General features: G+C 42.7%; 1 protein-coding gene across 7 annotated transcripts in view; it reads left to right on the top strand.

Moving 5' to 3' along the window:
* The window catches only part of Ackr2 (atypical chemokine receptor 2), a 51,601-nt gene that overhangs the window by 16,614 nt on the left and 13,538 nt on the right, over positions 1-21,449 (top strand). Inside the window, exons 2-4 of one of the 7 annotated variants that reach the window (XM_015489417.2) lie at positions 9,965-10,080; positions 11,123-11,300; positions 14,214-15,308. The exons of 1 other annotated variant lie outside the window; for it this stretch is intronic. The gene's annotated coding sequence lies outside the window, so the exon portion shown is untranslated. 5 more of the 7 variants (XM_048794916.1, XM_015489418.2, XM_048794919.1 and 2 more) reach the window with 5 other exon arrangements.

Raw genomic sequence — 21,449 nt, 5'->3', positions numbered from 1 at the left:
TTGAAAGGAGCCCCTCCCCTTTCAAGGTAATGCCTTCCTTAAATATTCTCCTGCACCCCATGGTATTTATTTAGAGTTCTCTTTTATTCTTTTGTAGTAGTTATGTCTCTTGAGTTAATCAGTGAACAGCTTCCTGTTCAAATTACTGTGGTTACTGTCCTGACTCTCCTTCATGGACCATGATGCCCAAAATGCAATTATTCGTGTTAAGAAATTTCTTTTTATTAGGTTTTGGTAAGTTCAAAATCAACTGAACATGTGGAAAAACATGGGTCCTTATAATACTAGAAATTAAACAAAATAATGCAGTACCAGTTTATTCAGTCAGAAACCATGCCTATGAATTTTCTACTTAGAATTGGTTTTAAATCATCTTATGGTTTTAAGGTAGTGAAATAAAACTCTGGAGACTGAGATTCTTGGAGAGAGCAAATTCTCCCCTTTTTCTAAGAGTATCTGTACCCAAAACAATCTAATAGCAGAAAGCGTTCATCTTTTAAGATGTTAGGGCCATTAGCTGTTAGAAATTCAGTGCCATCAAATTAGAATGGAAAAAGCAGCACCAGTCCATCTGCTAGATTCAGGAACTACATTACTACACACAGAATGTACAACTAGGAGTGATTCCAGACTAGGTCTATTCAATAGAAGTAAGTGAGCTATGTATCATTTAAAATTCTCTAGTAGTCACACTAAAAAGGTTAGGAGAAACAGGTGAAATGAAAGCACAAAAAATTGAAAATGTCATTTCAAGATGTAAGCAACACAAAAATATTGCAATCTTTTCCATTCTTGTGCTTGTATTGTCTTCGAAATTTGGTGTGTATTTGTATTAGGCAGCATATTATTAGTACAATGAAATACCTGAGGAAATTAATTTTATAAAGAGAAAAGGTTTTGACTGATGGTTCTGGAGGTTCAAGTCCAAGATCAGGTGATTCCATTGGTTTGGGTATCTTGTGAGGGTGGGCATATCATGAAAGGAGTGTGCTAGAGTGAGCAGAACAGGGAATAGGGCAGGGTCCTACTATTCCCTTCAAGGGCATGTCCCCAATGATCTAAACCACACCAGTGCTTTCTACTTTTAGAACTTCTCAGTTTGGCAAGTCACTTCTCAAGTTCTCAATGGCCATATAATAGCTAGTGGCTATCGTACTGGACAGTGCAGCTCTAGAATACAATTTACATAACTAATGAGAGTGACAGTCTAGGAGACAGTATTTAAAAACAAACTATTACAAAATCAGACTCTATTCTGTAACTTTATTGATCATATTAATATTGTATTGAAAAACCATTTTCTTTTGTTAGATAAAAACGTTATTGATTACATGTATTTTTTCTAGGAATCAAGATTTTCAACATGAAAGAAGTACAAACACAGAATACCACACAAACACAAAAGTACGACACAGAACTTAGGAACACTGTTGTAAGAATTAAATTTTAAGTATCATATGAACTCTCACCCATATGTGGAAAAAAGTATGTATGTGTTCAGCTCTGTCAGCTGCAGTAGCTCAGTAGCAAAATCATTTCATGATTCCATTTTGACTTTAAAATGCCTTTATTCTGTTAATAGGGTCCTTAGAAAAATGGCAGATTTTATGTTTGGGAGCTTGGAGCACTCTTGTGTATCTGGCAGAAAACAAGGATGTTTAAAAAATTAATATGATTATCTGAAAACGACCCAGGAACCAACCAAAAGACAGGTTTTAAAAACTGAGAAGTTGTGACAGTTGAAGCATCAAAAGGAGAATATGGCTGTGAAATACTTGAAGCTGTTAAAAGACATGAGTTCATAAGAATAAGGAAAGTGAAAAAAATATTCTAAGAACCAGGCATAGTGACACATTTATAGTCCAAGTACTCAGGAGACTGAGGCAGGAGGATGGCTTGAGCCCAGGAGTTGGAGGCCAGCAGGGGCCAGCCTGTCTTTTAAAAAAGTGTAAGAGATAGTAGATGGCTTGTTCCTCAATCCTGTTGATGTTAAATTATTTATTAGTATCATGGAGAATACATAAATATTAAAAATAGCAGTTAAGAGACACTTTTTGACTCGTGGAATATTAGAATGAACCTGTAAATTCTGATCTTGAGTCAATCAAAGTCAGGTAAAATATCCAAAATCTAGTTGGATCTAATTTTAAGGATTCTAAGCATTTATGTGGCCCTATGAATATGAATGAATATGCAGTTCTATACAGTGTTAATACTGTAAAATTAAACAGAGACTTTACTATGGAACATTAAGTTTAAAGATCTTGAGGTATTTATATATCTTTACCCTTAGATATAAATATGTTTACATATCTTAATATAGGTACATTTATATAAAGATTTCAAACTGATGAACTTGGGTAGGAGCTACAGACTTTTAAGGAGAAAAAAAATGGATAATATATAAGTTGAATACAGGGAAGTAGCTTAGATGATCATTCCCTTATTGATGTAGTTAGGTGTGTATTTATATGGAAGCTTTCTTTTCTGAAGTACTTCAAAGCAAATCTCAGACATCATCATTCAACCCAGTTATGGCCCCCTTGAAGTTATGGAATCATTAATATAATTATATAGAGAGTCTGGTGTTGCCCATTGGGGTATCAGACAAGATCCTCAGCCTCTTATAGACACTGTCTGCTAGTAAATAGGTTCTGGTGTAGTAACTGCCTTCTTAGGTGAGTAAACATCTTTTAACCTAGAAAGCTTTGGAATAAAACAAATACTTAAAAGACCCATTTGTATTAATATTTTGTGCATGTTAAGAAGCTACTTTGTATATTTGCTCTTTTATGTATTTGTTAAAGAAGGACAAATTTAGTTGGGGAGAATGATGACTCTGTCAATCCAATTTGGAAAGTTTGAAGAATTTAGATGTTTTTATTTTAAGGTGAAATCTTACTAAATTATTCTTACTATTGGAACATCTATGTTACTTTTATTTTTAAGCTTAGTGTATTGGGTTTATTAGTATGAATTAGTACCAGGAAAGTTTTAAATTAAAGCTGTTGAAGTACATGCAGATAAATGCTTGAGATAAAGCAGTCCACCTGGGAGACACATCCACAAGCACACTGTTCTGATCCTCAACCCCTTGTCACTTTCTATGTTGAGAATGATAGCAGAGGCCTGCATAGAAAAGGCTGGCTGGACACCTGTATGTCCCTTTCATCTAATATAGCCTACATTGAGGTCCTGCCCCCTGCCCATCTAAGTCTGAGCATTTTATTAAAGGACAAAATTCATCCAATAAGAAATGTTTGGTGTGCACCTGGGTTCGCTGAACACATGCACGCCCTTTCTTGTGTCACTAGGAGTAAGGGAAACACCCTGTAAGAGCATTGGAGTGTTGGGAGCCATCTGCTGGATCTGAGTAGGCATGATTTATTCTCCAGGAAGTCTTAGGAGACCCCTACTGGACCCTGTATGCTACTGCAGTCAGAAGAATTTACCCAGAAGTTCAGAAAAGATCCTCCAATCTAAACTGAGACTAATATTCACATTTTGTGGGGCAAATTTTCTCAACGTGCATATAAATCACAAACAGTATACCACTTAAAAACTTCAAAGTTGCAGTGAGATAGAGCAAGTCTGCAGCATTAAAAAAACAAACTTTGCAATAAACAGGCTTGCAGTGGCCTGAAGCCCTTCCAAGGATTAAGGTGAACTTGAGCTGCAACTCCACAATCCACTAGGTTCCAGGTCTCAGACCCTGTCAACCTAGTCATCTAGCTGGTGTTTCAGTAGGGATACAAGATCTATGAAAGGAATTTCAAGAAAGCTCAGGCGGAAAGAGCCCTATGACATTCTCTTGACCAAACAAGCCACAAACAGAACAAAGTGAGCCTGGGTACAATTCAGAGACCACCAAAGCCTTGTGGCAGCTTAGCGTAGAAAGGAAAGGGGGCTACTGTGTGGGATTCAAGATGAACTGAGAAGCTGAGAGGAGAGTTGTGAGTTCAAAGTCAGCCTCAGGAATGCTAAGTGCTAAGCAACTTAGAACTTTTCTCTAAGTAAAAACTGAAAAGGGGCTGGGGATGTGGCTCAGTGGTCGAGATGCCCTGAGTTCAATCCCTGGTACAAAAAAAAAGATGAACTGAAAGACAGCTGCAAGGTTGTTTCACAGGACTGCAGTAATATTCCAGAGGCACAGCCTTAGGACTTGTGTGTGAAATGGGAGACCACTGGGCTCATACCCACCATAGTGTTCTTATGTCCTTACCTTGCTTACCTCTGTAGTTTACTGTGCCCACAAAGAAGGTCCTTCTTTGCCACTGCTTCCCACCATGTCTTTCTTTCAAATGTCTTGCAGTGGTAACCCAGTAGTTGGTGTGCAACAGGTTTTAGCATCTTCCCTAAAATTCTGATTCTTGCATGTATCACTCTTGGGACACAATGTGTAAAACCCCATAAACATTTCTCCCATCCCTGAAGTGCCTCAGACTTGGATCTTCCCTGGAATAGACTGTTTTGGTTAATGGAATTCTTTGACTAATAAAGGATATTTGTATTCAGGATATATAAAGATCCCTCTAAAAATAGTAAGAAAATCATGGATTTATGAGTTTTTTCTACCTCTGGTCCTGGGAATTGAGATTGTGAACTTGAGAGGCCCATTTTAAAATTTGTGGGGATTCTTGAACAAGGTCTGTGGACTTAGGGATGCCATTGTGGGTTGACAAACTAAGGAATTGTCTCTTGCCTCTGTAAAGGAAAAATAAAATGGCTCATGAACTCATAATTGTGGCTCAAGGTAGATAGAAAAGGATACCCATAAAATTACAGGGTTATCCCAGGATCTTTGTTCCACAAGAGAGGAACACTCCTTTAGTTGGTCAGGAGATCCTAGACATAGGTGGGCACTCATTAAAAGTTATTAGTTACAAATTAATTATCTAGGTTGCAAGGTGCATTCCTAATGTACCTGTTATGCTGCTTAGGGTTTGCTTGTCATGTTATTAAACAAATCTCCTTCCCACCTCTTAACTTTTTGAAAGGCTAGAATTCTTTGTAATTTCAAAGGACATGTTTATAGCCTACTAAATATACACTGTAGCAGAACATCTATAAATGGTAGGAAACAAAGAGGAGGGCACTCATGTTGGTCGTTTATTCCAAAAGTTCAAGTCTGAATGGACAGAAACCTTTAACATTTGACTTTCTGTACAGAAACTATGACCATTCTTATAAACCTTCAGTGTTTTGCTGGGCATAAACCATAACCTTTTAAAAAATGTATTTTATCAGAACCCCCTTTCAAAGAACCTTCCAGGGGCTGGGGTTGTAGTTTAGTGGTAGAGTGCTCACCCAGCATGTATGAGGCATTGGGTTCAATCCTTGGCACCACATAAAAATAAAATAAAGGTTATTATGTTCACCTACAACTAAAACATATTTTTTTAAAAAAGAACTTTCCAAAGTTTTCCATTATAGGCTCATGAATCTTAGGCCTAACTATAAAAACTAAAATTATGAAATTTCTAGCAGAAAACAGAAAAAAATCTTTTATGACATTGAGGTAAACAAATATTTCTCAGCTAAGGCACCAAAGGCACACTCCGTCAACAAAAAATAAACCATTTGGACTTCACCAAAATCAACAACTTCTAATCTTCAAAAGACATTGTTAAGGGTTGGGATATAGCTCAGTTGGTAGAGTGCTTGCCTTGCATGCACAAGGCCTTGGGTTTGATCCCCAGCACCAAAAAAAAAAAAAAAAAAATGTTAAAACACATCACAGACTAAGAGGAAACACTTGCAAATCATATATCTGAAAATGTAATACCAAGAAAACAACCTGGTTTTGTACCAAAAAAGGGGGCAATATATTTGAAAAAAATACACTATCAAAGAAGATATATGGGTGGCAAGCAAATATGATCAACGCCAGAAGTTTGCAAGGAAATGCAAATGAAAACCACAAGAGATACTGCTTCACCTTAGAGTGGCTAAAAGTAAAAAGACTGATGATATCAAGTACTTAGGAGGGGGTGAAGCAATAGAACTGATATTTTGCTGGTAGAAATGTGAGAAGGTGGAGCCCCCCTGTGGAAAATAGTTTGGCTGGTTTCTTACACAGTTAAACATATTACAACAGCTATTCAATTCCTATGCTTTTACTCAATTGAAACGAAAACCCATGGACCCCCCTGCAAAATCTGCACATGAATGTTTATGTAAACATAATTTGTAAACATAAATTGTAAATATATGTCCCTCAGCTACAGAATGGATAAGCAAATTGTAGTACATCCATCATGTTGGAGGGAATGTGATTGGGTACAATTATTTTGAAAAATGATTCTTCAGTATTTACCAAAGTCAAACCCAGAAATTGCATTCCTAGAAATATACACAACAGAAAAAGCTTATACAAGAATGTTTACAGCAGTACTACTCATAATAACCCATAATAAAGAGTATATAATAACTTAGAGTATCTAATAAAGACTCCAGTTTGGACGTTCTTCCATGACAACTTTCAATCCCCATCACTCTGCTTTCTCTTTTGCCTACACCTGGATATGCCCATAGGAAAGCCTGCGGTTCCCTTCCTTGGCACAGGTGGGAAGTTCGACCTACACAAACTCCAGCCTGGATCCTCCTGCCCTCTGCCTGACCACCGGATACACCAGAGCCACTTGCCCCTTCTTTGGTCCAAGCCAAACTGCCCCACTTGAACCCTCCTGAGTATGTAGCATCATCAGTCTGGAGCTCTGAAGCAGTTTGGGGTCAGGGGGGTGATAACTTCCCTCCACAGAGCAGCCTCGAAGCAAACCGTAACCTGGAAACTAATCAAATGTTGAGTGAGTGAATGAGTGGATAAAAGAAAAAAAAAAGCCTATTTACCTAATGGAACTTATAGAATAATGAGAATGAATTACAACTTCATGTCTCATGATGTTGATCTGAAGAAACCAAACACAAAAGAATATAGAGCTGTTCCTCAACAAAGATCCCTGATAAACCCATTACAAGTTGAAAATAATGTTAAATTGAAAATGATTTAATACATTTAACTTGCCAAGCATTGTAGCTTAGTCCAGCCCACTTTAACCATGGTCAGAACTTATGTTAGTACCTAGTTGGGTAAAATAATCTAACACAAATGAAGTTCTGAATATTTTGTGTAATTTGCTAATACTGTACTAAAGGTGAAAACCAGAATAGTCTTGTGGGTACTCTGTCTCACCATTGCAAAGTTGAATGGCAGGATGTCTGTATTCCTTGACTACATTTTTAGAAGCGACCTATTATATGCTGGCAATCAGGGAAGTTACCACTATTATTAGGGTGGTTAGGACAGTAGGTGACTGTAAAGGGGTACAGAGGCAGTGCTTTTCTGTATGTAAGACTCAATCTGGGATGGTAGTGGGGAAGGAGAGGGAGGTGAGAGGGGTAGGAGAGGATGGTGGGATGGAATGATCCAGCTCTGAGAAGTTCCTTGCTCCCATTTCAGCAGACGGATTGAGTGTGAACCAGCCCCGCCCAGTGGACAAATGTGGAAGTGCACATCAAAGCTTAATGCTTTGGGTGGCATCTCTCAAAGACCTCTGGTGGTGGCAGCTAATTTTGGGGATGGGGTGTAGATTATGGACTCAGCAAAGGAATAGAGAATCCCCAAACACTCTGAGGCCAGCCTTTTTTTTTAAAGAGAGAATTTTTAAAATATTTTTTAGTTTTCGGTGGACACGACATCTTTATTCTTTTTATTTTTTATGTGGTGCTGAGGATTGAACCCAGCGCCCCGCGCATGCCAGGTGAGTGCACTACTACTTGAGCCACATCCCCAGCCCAAGGCCAGCCTTTTTGTCGTACTACAGAAATCTGGGCTCATCCATACTGAGAAGACAAATGACATCTCACAGGAGAGAAAGGAAAGTGAGAGGGAAGGTGGACCCTATACCAGCTTGAGGGCTCCACTGTCCCCAGCCTTGACCTCTCACCAGGCAGTCCTGGACCAGTTTGGGAATCACCTTTACTCAGGTGCTGGATGCTACTCTAGGAAGGTAGGTAGTAATGCCCATTTTACAGGTGAGGGAACAAAGGCCCAGGTAATTTGGCTTATAAATGGCAGAGCTAGGGTTCAAACTCAGTTCTCCTGACTCCAAGTTCCAGCTTTAAACCATGACTCTCTTCATAGAGCGTGTCAACCTTTTTTTGTGTGTCATGGCTCCCCCTGTCCATCTGGCAAAATCTATGGGCCTACCTCAGAATTATGTTTTAAAAATAAGTAGAATAAAGTACTTATGATTACCAGTTCTGTTGAAATTGCCAAGAATTCCAGTCTTACTGAAAGATTTTTTAAAGTTGTGACACACACACATATATATATTATTGATTGATGTCTTAAATTCAAGATCTAGCTGTGGTTCTGGGAAAAATGAAGTTTCCAGGAAGTGATTATAAATATTTTTAGATGTCTGGTATGATGGTAATGTGAAATGAAACTGTCGTGAATTTTATGGGTGAAAGAGTCATGGGTCACATTCCCATGGAAGGAAATGCTAAATTTCCATCAGAGGTTAGAGAAAATAAGGGCGTAATCTTGTTCCCATCTGAGCCCGAAGATTATTCTTACGTGCTAGGTGTGGGCCCACCAGGGTCTGTGGACCCTGAGTTAAGACTCTTGGAGTCTGTTGCCTCTGACTCATTTCCCCTTACCCTTGTCTATTCCCAGGCTTCTCTAGAAACCTGCCTGCAAGTTGGTAACTAGCAGAGAGAGCTGGGTGCTCACTAAACAACAAGGCCACAGACTCCACAGACACTTCCTGAGGCCTTCACTGCCTCAATGGTCTATTGGACCCAGAGATACATAGAGGAATAAGATGCAAACTTCCCTTTAATAAGCCCCCTTCTGGTAGAGGTGAGGTCCCTTAGTAGCTTATGATGAAACTTCAAATGAATCAGCAGACAAGATGTGAGGCTCTGGGAAAAGAAGCTTCATCCCATGGCCAGGAAGTCCAGGTGGAGTCTCTAAGAGGCAACACAGGCGCTGAGGATGGTGATAGGTTTGTGGGGCAGTGAGCTTAGTGGTTAGGTACACAGACTCTGTCATGAGATGGCTTGGGTTTAAAACATGGTTCTATTGCTTACTAGTTGTGGAACTTCATGCAAGTTTCTCTGATCCCTCTGCTCCAGTTCCTCATTTGTAAATGGAGGTGACTCTGATACCTCCTAGCAGTGGTATAAAGATTAAGTGACTTTAAGTGCTGTTAATTATGATGATGGGTTTGATGGCCATTGGAGAAGTGGACAGAAGGGTGAGGCCTTTCTAGGTGTCAGGGACAGCTCGAGCTGTGCAGAGACTGGAGCCTTTCCTTATGAAAGGAACTGGGTAGGGACTAGGGGCTGCCTGTCTGATAACCTAAGGTGGAACACAGACAAGCATGCTTTTATTTTATTTTGCATCGGGAATAACATCAAACCTGTGATTTTACCAATATTACTCCCAAAGACAGGGTTAGACTGAGTAATTTAGGTTTTAAAAAGTGATAATTTGATTAGAGAGTGCATTCATACGCCCTACACATGGCAAAGGGCCATGGCAAAAAAACAGGGATGTTGTAGTGATGGCTGCTTTGAGTCACTGTATTGGAAGATGGGAACTGCCTTCACTTAATGGAATTTTCCAGATTCTCTTGGCTCAGCCCAAGAATCCCCCAAACTCTGAATAGGACCCAGAGGTTGATGCAAACACATGGTATGTGGAAAAAGCCCAGCAATACCACACCCTTTAATTTCTAGTAACACTAATAGGCAGGATTTCAAACCTCAGGTCACCACCCAGAAGTGGGTTATGAAATTAGGGTCATGGCTAGCATTTAGAAATATGAAACAGATTAGAATAAAAGTATCAAAGTGCATTCTGATAGTTAGGGTTATTATTACTTTGAGACATCTTCAGGTGTGTGCTTGTGCACCCAGATGACCAATAGAATGCACTTCCTACTGTTGGTTGCAGGCAAAAACATCTGCTGCATTGGAACCAGACCTGGCTTCTCCTCCTGCTCCCCCACTGCTATCTCACAGTGTGGTCCTCGGATCTCTGAGCCTCAAAGGCATCAAGTGGCTGAGAAGGTGAAGAGCTATGTTTATGCCAGGATTTCTGATTTAGCCAAGGTGTTCCTGAGCCTGCCTGGATGCCACGTCTGTGGGATCGTGTTCTCTGGGAAGGAAGACGAGGATCAGGACAGTCATACTCCTGGGCTTTCCGCAGTCCCCCAGAGTTCCCTTTTCCAGACAAGTCCACACCCAGGGTTTCTGCTTCCAAACATTCCATCACTTTTCCAGTTACAGCGTTTCCTTATCTCTCTTGATTTCCTTCTTTTGTGGCCACCCTTCCCACTGTGATATGTGATTGGGTGGAGTGCTGCTCACTCTTGAAGTGATCTCTCTGGGCTCCATCTCCACCTCTCCAGAGACCCACCCACTGTGCTGTGGAGTTGGAGGGTTTGGCGGGGGCTCCTAGGGACTTTGGCTCAGCAGTTTCCTCCCAAAGACTCATTCCAAGTGTAGCTGGGTGGCGACCTGAAAGACAGTTTTTGGATAGAGTATGTATATAATTGTTGTAATGGGGGTCATCCTGGAACAGCTCTAAGATAAAGATTTGAGTGTAAATTTTAAGTTGAGCTATATTACATTGGCATTTTTTTTCTTTAAATTTGTTCTTTTTATACGTGACCGTGGAATGTATTTTGACATATTATACCTACATGAAGCATAACTTCCCATTCTTGTGATGTGGAGTTATACTGGTCATGGATTCATACATGAACATAGGAAAGTTATGTCCAATTCATTGTACTATCTTTTCTATCCCATCCTCCTGAAATTGGCATTTTTTATAAGTCAAAGAAGGCCAAATATCAGTAATATCATATGATTCCATATTTGCTTATTTATATTTCAGAATTGAGGATTGAACCCTGAGGGTACTCTCCCAATGAGCTACATCTCCAGCCCCCCCCCTTTTTTTTTGAGACTCCATAAGTTGCCAATGGTCTCACTAAGTTGCTGAGGCTGGCCCCGGACTTGTGGTCCTCCTTCTTCAACCTCCCAAATTGATGGGATTACCGGTATGTGCCACCGTGCCCCGATCTGCTAATATTCTATTTGGCAGGTGAAGGAGACATGAACAGGAGAGTGGAGGAGCGAGGCAGGAGAGAGAAGGCAGCCAGCAAAAAGATTCATTTTCTAACCACTTTCTCTGTGGGCAGTTGAAGCTTCATCCTCTTGGATTAATTGAGGGAGACAGCACACATCACATACCTCATTATCCCACCAGAGGAGCAAGGAAAGTGAGTTTTTATACACACCGACCTTAGCCTTTGGTTGGGGGTTCTTGGGAGCCAGGGGCTAGGGACATTATGTTCTTGGAACTGCTGGCACACTGCACTGGTGGACTGGGGCACAACAGGCATCGTTCACTACAAAGACACAGCCAAAGACACAGCAGTGTGAGTAAGGACTGTTGGATATCGGCCATGGTGTCCTGAGTACGGGAGGGAAAGGGCACCAGAGGGCTGCCAACAGCACGTGTTGCAGGAGCTGTGCCAGTGCATTCCAAAAGTGCCTCTAGTGTGCACTTTGGGGCTCAAACTCAAGTCGACAAGAAAATGCGATCACTTTTTTCCCCGAACAGTTGTTTTCTATCATGGGACCCCATTCTATAGAACTAGGGAAGTGAAATCTCAGCACTTTGACAGTCTTACCCCTTTCCTAGAATTGCATCAATTCCAGGCAACTGATTGATGCCCAGACCTAGGATCGTGGTGGGCTCTGGTTCTTGGTGGCATCTGTCCTCATGAGCCTCTACTTAGTCCCCATGTCCTGCTTTCCCTGGTGATCATCAGCCCCACACATCCATACTCATGGTAGTCCACCAACACCTTCAGGCCTGACTCTTTATTGAAGGTATCATTTGTTTGCTTCGATGCCAGTCTAGGACGTGGACTTGGGCTACCTGTGGCCTTATTCACCTTGGACTCACCATGTTTCAGCTTCCTCTGCCCTTGATTCCTACCAACTCTAGGATTCTGGCCAGGAGGCAGGAACAGGGTCCCTCTGATGTCTACACTGGTCTGCGTCCCTCTTACTTTCTCTTCCCCAGTTCTGGGAACATTTTTTTAATTTATAAAAAATGGGCTAGAAAGAGAACCTTAATTTCCTATACTCAAAATCCAAAAGAAAATTTGGAGATCTTCCCTAAGGTCTGGCCATTTAGGTGGCAGGAAGGCCATATGGGAGAAACATGACTGAACGTTTTAAAAGGTTATCTTGCCTTAGCCCCCAAGGAACACACCCTGGCCCCAGATGAGGCATTGCAGCACTAACCCTCCACAGGTTCCCTGTCTGCTACTTTCTGCCTTCTGGCCCTGATAGCTTGTGTGATGCAAGAGAGAAAGTTGTTAACTTAAACAATGAGGTCCATGGTATAATTAACTTGGAGTCCATGGTATAATTCAGGGGATCCCTGAATTTGGATGGGAAACAATTTACATTTTCATTTTCATTAGCTCCCTTCATTAGCCTCCTTCAATTACAACCATAGGCAACAAAGCACAGTAACATCCGCAGGACCTGCCCCAAGGATCTTGAAATATCGTTCATATTCCTCACTGCCCTGGACTGGGTGTGTGTGTCCTTCTACCCTCCATATGTTGGAACCTAATCCCTATTGGGATGGTGTTTGAAGGTGGAGGCCTTGGGTGGTGTTTAGGTCACGAGGGTGAGCCCTCCTGGATGGGATCAGTATCCTTATGAAAGACCCCCAGCAAGTTCCCTCTTTGCTCCCTTCCCTCAGAAGGGACCTTCAGCAGACACCGAATCTGCACGTGCCTTGACTATAAACTTCCCAATCTCCAGAATTGTAAAAAATAAATTTCCAGAATACACAGTTTATGGTATTCTGTTACAGCATTCCCAAGGGACGAAGACTATCACTATTGTGGCAGTTGTAGGATCCATCACTAGGTCATTTTTCATATGTTAATCTTGATAATGCATATATTGCTATATCATGAGGGTTTTTAAATGTTAGTAACTATTTCAGAATAAATATTTAACATTTTTAAAATTTTTAAATTGTGGATGGACCCCAATACCTTTATTTATTTATTTATTCATTTATTTAGTGGTGTTGAGGATTGAACCCGGTGCCTCACACGTGCTAGGCAAATGCTCTACCACTGAGCCCCAGCCTCAGGTTTAAATTTTTAAGATACATGCGGTTATGGATCTGTAAGAAATAATACAGAAATAATCAAGAGTACTTTCGCCCAGTTCCCTCAGCAGTGACCTCTTGCATAACTGTGGTGTACCCTCACAACCAAGGATTCCACATGGATCAAATCCACGGGTCTTATTCAGATGTTTCAAGTTTTACATGCACCAGTTTGTGTGTGTATTTTGTTCTGTATAATTTGGTCACACGTGTAGATTCATGTGACCACCACCACTGTGAATACACGGCACAGTCCTGTGGCCACATGGATCCCTCACATGGTCCTTTGAAAACCAGACATTCCCCCCTTCTCCCTTCCCTAGGCCCTGCCATCCACAGATCTGTTTTTTATTTGTATAATTTGGATTATGTAAATAATGTCATGTAATGGTATCTCTTACCTTTGGAAATTCATGACTCTCAGAAATACAAAACTGTTGAAATTGTTTTTTTTCCCCATCTAGCACAGTCCTCTTGCAACCCATCCGACTTGTTTGTGCAGATCAACAACTTGTTCTTTTGTCTTATTGGGTGATGTTCCACAGCAGGCATGGACTGATTGCTTAACCATTTGCTTGTTGAGTGACCTTTGGATTATTTCCAGATTGGAGCTATAATTTTTTTTTCCTAAGTGTATTTATTATTTTGGTATTGAGGACTAAACTCAGGGCACTCTACCTCTGAGCTACATCCCCAGCTCTTTTAATATATTTATTGATTTTTGAAAAAGAGTCTGTCTCAGTTGCTGACACTGGCTTCAAACTTGTGATCCTCCTGCCTTAGCCTCCCAAGTAGCTGGAATTCCAGGTATGTTCCACCATACCCGGTTATAATTTGTATTAAATATATTTTATTTTATATTAAAAGAATATTGTTCTGAGAGGGAACTCAAAGACTTTGCTGGACTGTCCAAGGGACCCATTGGTACAAAATGTGATTCTAAGGGGAGAAGCATCTTTCCCTTCACATGATTCCTTTCTATCCACAGAGACTGCGTGGGAATGGAAGCAGAAAGGGGCAGAAATCTGAGAGCTTTACCAGGTCCTCTGAGCTCTTGGGGTGAGATCTGAAGCAGATAGTCCCTGTCACTGAAGGGACAACCAGAGTTGAGCTGCACTATAATGACAGGAAGTGAGCCTGTGGCCTAGGGAGTCAGAAGATGACAAGGGACCCAGCCTCAGGGCAACTTGAAACCTAATCACGTCCCAAACCTCAGGAAAATCTGCCCTGCTCAGAGAGCTTTGAGGAGAGAAAGCACAGTGATAGACAGAGCCCCACTCCTGCATACAGAGGAATGAGAACAGCTGCAGTAAGTGAGCAGTGGAGAGGATGGGAAGTTCAAGGAGCAAAGGCCCAGAGCTAAAATGACAGATCCCAGGAACTGTGCAGGGGCCATCCCCAGCTAGAGACAAACCCATTGTCAAAGTCGGACAATGTGATATCAGCTGACACTGATTTCATTTGTTGAGAGTTTTCTTAGTTTAGTTTTAGAAGTGAGGAGAATTCCCTTAGTGATGACCTTCCATCCTCCCATCGCCTAAAACCAGCCATCCATTGGGCAGTTTCAGGTGGAGTTTGTATTCTGTTCCTCTTTGTATGCCCAGCCCTGGGTGGTACTGTGGCTTGCGTAGGGATCTGGTAGCCAAGTGCTAAGGAATGCCAGTAGCTAAGAAGCCATTTAGAAGGAAGATGCTCAAGCAGATAGGAAAGGGTCTACAGGAGGAGAATATGTCGTCAAAGGTAAGCCAGGTTCCTATCACACAGCCACCGAAGCACAGCGTCATCTGTGAAGGAGTCTGGTGAACATCTTCAAACCCAAATCTGATTACACCTTTGACTTTCACTTTAAAGGAAATGCAGAGGACAGAAAGCCATGCTAAACAATACCAGAGGATGCAGTCAACAACATCCAGACCTTGGGAAAATTAATGTACAGCAGGAACAACCAGTTTCTTCAATAAATAAGTTGAAAGGGAAAGCATGAAGATGGAGTTGGAGAGGGACTGGGAGATGAAAAACATCTGTCTACAATCATCATCATCATGTGCAGCTATCGTCTGTCTATACGCATATATGTATACAGGTACGTCAATCACTCATAGCATGGGGACTTTATTTGAATTCTGATTCAAATACATGATAAATGGAAACATTATGGCATTTATATGGGAGTGACTAGATATTTGATGATAGGGATTCAGTGTTGACTTTTTTAGGTGTGACTGTGGTCAGAGTCCTTATCTTTCAAAGGTACCTCAAATATTTACAGATTACATGATATGATATCTGCTATTTGCTTCAAAATAATACCAAAAGTAGTAAGTAGGTGGCAGAGTAGGCAAAAGAGATCGGCTGCTGATTGGTCATTGGTGGGCTGGGTGGGGGATGCTTTGGGAGCTCATTATCCCCATCTGGCACTTTTGGAGGACATATTTCAAAATTGCCATAATAAACAACTTATTTAATAAAACGGCAGGAAATATCTGGTGAGGAGGGGAAAACATCTGGATTCAGAAGGGAGGGTGCAATAAACCAACAGGGTGGAGGCTGAGGGTGGAGTTGGGGATAGTCGGGTCCAAATCCCAGCCCTGAAATTTGGAATTACCTAATCACTTTGTGCCTGATTTTCCTCATTTTAAAATGGGGTTGTAGGAGGATGGGACAGCTTAATATGTGTGGGTCATGGAAAGCAGATCTAGTCCAGTCAAGTGCAAGGTAAGCACGAATGAGTATGTTATTCTGCCTTTTGTGCTCTGTCTGGGGTGTGGCCCAGAGAGGTACTTGGGGAGGTCGGGTGAAGAGGTGAAAGAGTGGTTGGGGAAAGGTCTCCAGTTCTCAACTGTTGATTAGCAGCCAGATTTTTGAGTTTCCAGAGACACTGAAAGTATTTAAAAGGAAATAACTCTAGAGAAATTAGACTGGCTACTCAAAGCTGGCAGCCATCCACCCACTTCCAAGCCCAAATGCTACTATTTGCCATTCCTGACCTTGAACTGGCTGGGTGTCCAGTTTCCAGTCATGGGCTTGCAGAAGCACAAACAGCAATCTCCAAAGGTAAGTTCTTAGAGTCAAAACAGGATGTCACAGATGATGGGCGCATGGATATCACTGAATCCCACCCTCTACAACTGGTCCATGGCAGGGAAACTGAGCTCCTGGGAATTCTGGGGTGGTGGGATCTTTGTATATAAGAATCATTGAAACTGGTGTTAGGTAAAAGCAGGTAGCCTGGCCTAATCCCCAGAGAAGATATCTGGAAAGCCACACTATAACTCTAAAAAGTAATATATGGCTGGAATAAATGTCTTGATTTCAAAGAAATACATTTACATCAAGGCAAGAGATTGAGATCAGGGGAAGGGTTACAAACTCCCTGTTTAGTGTCAGCAGCCCCTCCAGAGGCCCTGAGCACAAGTCCCTGTGAAGATGTACTAAAGAGGAGACATCACAGGTCTGGAATGGACAGACAGCCTGGGGGCTGTGCAGAAAGAGGAAATGGGAGAGGTGAGCTGAGAGACATTTGCTTCCTGTTGTGCCGTCAATGGAGCATGATAGGAAGAAGTTGGTCTGAGACTCCGGCAGAACATCTAATCAAAGTGAGTAAATATGGGCACTAACCAAGCTTCTAAATTGGTGGGTAAGTTTGTGGTTTAGGAATTCAAGAGTCTTAAGGCCCTAGAGGAAGACTTGACAACCTGCTCATAGGCTCAGCTAGAACGAGATGAGCTTTGTCTCACGTAGACAGAGAAATGGAGAGAAAGAGACAGAGTGAGCTAGAGGATGAGGCAGGGCCAACCAGGCCTCTCCCATCAAAGTGCCAATCTGCAAAGTGCCAGTTGGGTGATGCTGGCAAATCAACTCCTGCTCTGCGTGGGGACAGTGCCAGGTACTCCATGCAGATGAACAAGACCCTGACTGTGAGGAATTCGCAGTGTGGTAGGGAGATAGATGTGTCCCTAAATGATACAGGAATGAGAGCAGGGGAAGAGAGAGGCCTGGAGAAACTCATGGAGGCTCCCAGGGGGTGGTGGGCCTAGAGCTGAGTCGGGGGATGGGGCATGGGAGGGTGCAAGACAGGAAGGATCCTCTGCAGCCCAAAGGTTCACAGGTGCACACTCCTGGCTCAGCTGAAGAGAGAAGCAGGTGTTTTGAAAATATGATGCTAATTTTCACTGTAACTGTGGATGTAGCCCATATGTTAAGAGTGGAAGTATGTTAGGAAGTACATCAGAACAGTGAAGGAGTCTAGGTCTACTCTGAAGGTGAGGCAGCATTGCAACCCTGGGAGGAGCCCTGTGTACCCAGCTCCTGACCTCAAAAACTGGGTCCACTTCTCTCCCAGGGCAAACAGAATCCTTGCATGTCTTAAAACAAGAGAAATGTATCCACAGCCTTCTCCCTTGGGCTCACTTCAACACTGGCAAATGCTTCCTTTCCTGGGCTAGAGCTTCTCTGGCAGCTGTGTACTGCCTTGTCTCCTTTGGCTGCCCTTGTAACTGGTGGAGAGCAGCTGGTAATCATCCCTTGGGTGGAGAGTATTTCCTTTGCAAATTAGGAAAAAACTTTGGGTAGATGTTGCCAGCTGCCTGCTGCTTTGGCTTCTCAGCCCAGCAGGAAGGGGGATGCAAGCAGGAACAATTCAGGATGTGAGTTTGGTGGTGCAGGAGGGAGGATGAATGGCTGGATGGCAAGTGGCAGGACCAGAGGCCACCTGGCTGGGTTCAACCCTATCTGTAACTTCCTGCCTATGGAGCTATGACACATGTTCCCTGACTGCAGCCTGTCTATTCCAGGAAAAGGTCCCATCCTTGCTGGGATGGTGCCTTGGTGGGTTCCAGGGAAACCCAACTACCTGCCAGACAGTGTTTGATGTGTTCTGATTGGGAAGTGACATGGAGGGCAGGTGACTTAGCCTCTGGACATGTCTCATTAGAAAGTTGGTGCAACAGGAAGCAGATGGGTTGAGATATTTTAAAAAGGATGAGACAACTTGATGAGCAAGATAAATAATGATAGTAATAGAATTAAATAAATGCCCTTGAATCCCTATTGATATAAAAAAATAAATAAGGAGAAGGACCAAACTCTTTCTTATAGCAAAACTCCAATTAATAAATATGGAAAGAATGAAGGAAATGGAAAATTGTCAATTGGCAAACACCACAGTAATGATTGATTGTTGGAAAGTATCATCAATGGATACTAAAATTAGTGGGCAAAAGGATGATGAGAAACAGGATAGTTGCATCGTTTCCAAGAATCTGTCCACAAAAGTCTTACTAATTAAAAGGAATAAATAGTAATTTTACAGTGGAAAAACTTGGCAGATACCAGCTTTCCTAAATGATCAAAGTTAACACCACCAGTAAAGAGACATACTGAAATTGTGTACCTCTGATATATGATGCAGTGAGGACACCCATCACTTCTGTGCTGCTCTACCCAAAATGCATAACCCCAGTTAGATCATGAAGAGACATCCTAAAAGAAGTGGACAGCATTTTTTAAAACCATCAAGGCCATGAAACATCAATGTTCACACTAACAGAACATTAGTGTGACAGTTGATGAAATTTAAATAAGATCTGTGTATGAGTCCATCTTCTGTTGCTATAACAAAATACCCAAGGCTGGATGCTTTATAAATAAAAGAGGTTTATTTAGTTCACATTTCAAAAGCACAGTGCCACCATCTGCTCAGCTTTGGTGAGAGGACTTCAAGGCAGGTAATATCATAGTGGGAATCCGTGTGGAAGAGATCACGTGGCAAGACAGCATTCTTTGAAGAACTAAGCTACTCTGAGAGACCAACATTAATCCCTTTCAAGGGCAGTATCCCCATGACCTAACTACCTTCACTAATCCCACCTCTTGAAGTTCACTATCTCTTAATACCACTACACTGGGGGCCATGAATCTCTGGGAGGACATATGGCTCAAACCATAGCATTCTGTAAGTTAATAGTATGGTGTCGATGTTCATTTCCTGGTTTGGATCATTGCACTATGACTATATCAGATGTCAATGCTGGGGAAAGCTGATTGACAAGTATACAAGAATCCTATATATTATTTTTTGCAAGTCTAAAAATAATTTTAAAATAAAAACCTAAAAAGCAGGAGTGGTGAAGGAGGAGCCCAGTTTCTAGAATTTAATTGTTGTCTGAGAGGTAGCCAGGTCTTCGTGGCTCTTTTGGGCAACTCTCTGGGCCTTATTCTCTGGAGCTATTGATAATTCACATTTGGCCTGGAAAGATTTAGAGATCCATCTTCCTAGAGGATCCCCTGCTCCCCTCTGTCTGAGTGAACATTTGTCACGGGCTTGATCTCTACTCTGGGTGGCCTGTGGACCCCAGAGAAAGGCATTGTCTAAGTCCATGTCTACCCCTGGGGACATTCAATTTCCTGATGCCAATCTGAGGGATCAACCCCACCCTCAATACAGATGCAAAAACAGAGCCCCAGAGAGGTGAAGCCATCCTCTGTAGGTCACACAGCTGGTAAATACAGATCTAGATTCAAGGCCAGCTCTTTGTGACCCCAGTACCAGGGCCTTGAATCCACTTGGCATTACTGCTGTACTACATCTGCTATGTGTCAAGCAAATAGCAGCCCTGGAGTTGAAGGTGTCCGAGACCCTGATCCTGGACCACATGGGAGGGGAACCTTCATACTTCTGAGCATATGCAGACATTTATTAAATCAGTCTCTGCTTTTACCCAGCCCTGGGCTTGAGCTAGAGGATCAGATATGGTCCTTACTCTGAGAGCTCCTTATCCAGTGAGGACACAGACAACTAAATCTAGCTCTACAGTGCTGGGATGGAGTGGTGTGGGGAGAAGGAGGGGAGGAGGAAAGATGGTTTGGAAAGTCAAGGAGTTTGGATTATTACTGTTACTCTGGTTGAAACTGACAGCATAACTTGGAGAGAGTTATGGCTGGAGGAGATTCGGAGGAGTTTAGGGTAGAGGAAGATGGACAGGGGGATCCTGCTGGGGGCATGTCCAGCGTCTATGATGCTGGGTGTGAGATATCTGGCAGTGGGGCTGGAACGCCATCCAGATGGAGGACACAGTCAGACCTTGAGGTCTGGACTGGGTGTTATTATCCTTGGTCCAGCTGCTAGGGAGTCATTCCAGAGAGATCTGGTTGGGGATGCACTTTTTCCAAAGTAGTTAGAATGTCCTTGGGGATTCTCCTCCTTGAGGTGCAGTGGGGTGGGGGTTCATTCAAGCTTGACACATTTGTCAACTTCTGGGCAGCTGATGGGAGGGCTGGGGCTCTAGTAAAGGGATGTCCTCCCCCGACCCCACCCCACCCCACCCCAGTCTTAAAGCAGGATGTGTGCAGCCTGCTGTTTAGAGAGTTGAGAATCACTCCCACAGCACTTCCCCGAGGAAGAGGCACCGGGACTGCTGCTCTCCTCCCAGGCTTGGGTTACATTTCCAGGAAAGTCTTTCTGACCCTGGTAGGTTATGGCCATATTCAGGGAAGGGTGGGCCTGCCCAGAGGCCACAGGGAGGAACAGATGCAGTGGCCTGGGGAGTGGGCACCGGTTCTGGGAGAGGGAGGCGGTTCTGGGAGGGGGAGGCGTTAGGAAGGGTCCTTGAGGAGCTTCCTTTCTAGTGCAGTTTTTGGCATGATTGCCCCAGCACCTGGAGAGCAGGTTGGTTAGCTGGCCTCTCCCCCCTGACTCCCCCTGGCTCTGAGAATCTTATTTGTGGATTTCCATCAGTCCTGTCTGCCTTCTGCTTCAAGCAGAGGCCCTCTGCAAAGAGCCTCGTTCTGCTTGCACTGTGCCTCTGCCTGGTTCTGGTTCTGGGAGGCTGCCTGTCCATCATCCACCCTGGGATGGCTCCAGCACAGGACAAGGACGCATAACTTTGGCGTCTGTGGGGTAGGGAAATTGCGGTCTCTGGAGGTCATCCCAGCCAGGGGTGGGGTTTCACCTGCACCTGCTGTTCTCTGTCATATTTATTCATGTGTCACAGGTCTCGAGACCATCTTCAGTCCCTTCCTGCGTGCATGCGTTTTATTCTGCTGATAAAATCAAGGGAACTGAAGTTTCCTTCAGTGACTATTATATCCATGTATTTGCCTCAACTCTGGGAAAGAATTGTTTTCAGAATGGGGTGTACTGTTGCCCTGACTCAGTGACCTCGTCTTGGTGCTTTTGCTGCCTGGCTCCAGCTTCTTGGTGTTTCTGCTGACATAATCCAGAAAG

This window comes from Marmota marmota, unplaced genomic scaffold, assembly GCF_001458135.2.
Source record: "Marmota marmota marmota unplaced genomic scaffold, marMar, whole genome shotgun sequence".
NCBI classification, from domain to species: domain Eukaryota; kingdom Metazoa; phylum Chordata; class Mammalia; order Rodentia; family Sciuridae; genus Marmota; species Marmota marmota.
The sequence above is the reverse complement of the archived record's forward strand: the minus strand, read 5'-3'. Positions and strand labels throughout refer to the sequence as shown.